Source organism: Triticum urartu, chromosome 3 (genome assembly GCF_003073215.2).
Source record: "Triticum urartu cultivar G1812 chromosome 3, Tu2.1, whole genome shotgun sequence".
Lineage (NCBI taxonomy): Eukaryota > Viridiplantae > Streptophyta > Magnoliopsida > Poales > Poaceae > Triticum > Triticum urartu.
In genome coordinates this window covers 587,256,848-587,259,231 of record NC_053024.1, presented here as the reverse complement: position 1 = coordinate 587,259,231, position 2,384 = coordinate 587,256,848, and positions in this window count along the sequence as shown.

Genomic DNA, 2,384 nt, shown 5'->3' with positions numbered 1-2,384 from the left:
AATTTTGATGTAATTCGTACATTTTGAACAGGCTCTACGTTCCTCTCGACTACCCGAGAACAGTCGTGCGTTAAATCGTCCAAGCATCTCGACGGTCGCTGGCCCTTCCTACTGCACCACCTGAATCTAACACGCGAGCGCGTATGGGGCGCACAACTCGCGCCCGATTCTTCAGTGGGAGTGATTCTCGAGTCAACATGGACGTGCATGTACAGGGCGGGTGAACAGTGCGCTCTTCCTGAACCGGTCGATCGATCCGTCGGCATATCTTCTTCGTCGTGTGTTACTGTCGCAAGAAGCTTCGGGGTACGGCCCGCGTCGTCAGAAGCAGACAGAACTCACAATCGATCCACGGTGATGGGCACACCGCGATCTGTCTCCCGATTTACAGCTCCGGCGCGCCGCAGATGGATGGAAACGCTGGGCTTACCATATGGCCCGCCGTTTGCTCCATTAACAGGCATGGTCCGTCCTGCGACCCCTGCCGTTATTTTTCTATACACACACTTGCTGCGAAGCTCGGTCGATCGAGTGAGCTGCCAACAACCAGAAGCATATGGCTCACTCCACTGGATCGAGAGATTCAACGGGGCAGTGGCATGGCATGCAACCAGCAAGCACTGCAGGACCCCAGTGTGAAGTTTTTATTGAAGAAGCCGCAGCGCAGATAACAGCAGCAGCTTCCTTCCTATCCTACATGCATCTATGCAAGCCTGACAAAAGGGGCTGCAGCAGCTACACATATCGGGCATTTACTGCGTAGGCTCGCTCTCGGGCCGGGAGGTCTTCGATGGCGCAGCGGCAGTGCCGGTCAGTGATTAGTCAGTGGGGACTTTAACTTTGAGGCATCACATCCGAGAGAACAGAGCAGGAAGAAAGGCATGCACGCAGACGCAGTGGTGAAGCACACGCGGAGCTTAATTAACCGGAAGGAGATTGTCAGACAGTAAGACTGGCAGCAGACGGAAGGCTGAAGAGACGGCCGAAAGCCTGAAGCTCCAGCAAGCTTCGTGCTTCGTGGTACTGGATTAAGTTGGTAACTACGGCCCTCTACGGGAATAGTTGGAGGGTGACCCTTTCTGTACTGGATTAAGTATGTGTTGGTAGTAGTACCCAAGTTGCAATGCAGAGTGACAAGCAACACATCAACACGACGGTGCAAAAGTAGGCCGTGGTGCTTTCAGCGTGGGCGCGGCATCACTGTGGCAGATTGACAGGGACGGCGAGTTTACTCGTTCACCACCGACCGCGTACCACCAGTACATCCATCACCGGCGGTCCAGTAAGTTATTACCATGATGTGGCGTGATGTGAACTGAGCAGAATGTGCCACTGCCTCTTTATCTCCCTTGCTTTGACACACTGTGGTGGTAAAATAGAGCTGATTAATCAGGGGAGTCGGTTCCGAGATGACAAAAGGAGAAGGAAGGTGGCCGAGAGGGAAGGAACGATTGTGGGTAGTGGGGTAGAGAAAGAAACAAAGGATCGGATGAAGCGGCAAAGATGGCGCTAATGATTGCAATGATTAGCATTCAGCGAGGCGCTGCTAGTTTGTGATGGCCACTAGTGCAGGTACGGTGCGCATCGTGCATGGATGGACATGGACAGGGTAGGGTGGGAGTTGAGCGATTGGCATCAGGTGGGCGACGCAGTTGGTCCTTGCAGATCGCTCGAGAGATGCCAAGGCCCCGGATGCCAATGAAGGACGGCTCGCCGGTGTTTGGTCGCACGTCGTTCGCGCAGGTGATCTCCGGGAAGTTGTTGTGGGCACGGTGTACTGTTGGGGGACCCGGAGCGGACGGACGATGCGAGGGGGCTGGTGCTTCGGGCTTTCAAGTTGTTGTGTCCTCTGGTGGTGGTGGCGCGAGGTTGCGGGTGCGTACAGTACAGGCAGGGTAGCGGTGGCAACTGGTGACGACTATTTGTCTGCAGTTGGAGGCGGGGCATTGCGGTTGCGGGTGGGCGTTCAATTCGCTCCGACGTCGGACGTTTTGTCGCGGCACCGTCGCAGGGTCGGGCTGGACAGTGGACTGGTGGCGGTGGTTACAGTACAGTCGGCGCCGTGTATTTCGGCAATAACATTACCACGTACTACGTACTAGGACCTTTTCTTTGTTTCCTCCCCTTTCTGACCACACCGTTCCATGAACCTTCTAGGCGAACACCCTTCCGCTACTTCTCTCCACCACCCCTGAATTTCACCCGGGTAATTCAGTACTCCAAATATTGTTGAATCTCAAATGAAGAATTCAGGAAACACTAGACATTCAACAAGTTCCGAAAGAACACAAGACGAACCTTAAATGGTATCGACAACATCTATAGTTATTGAATAAATGCAAAAAATAACTTAGATAAAACTATGCATCCACATCAATATCAAT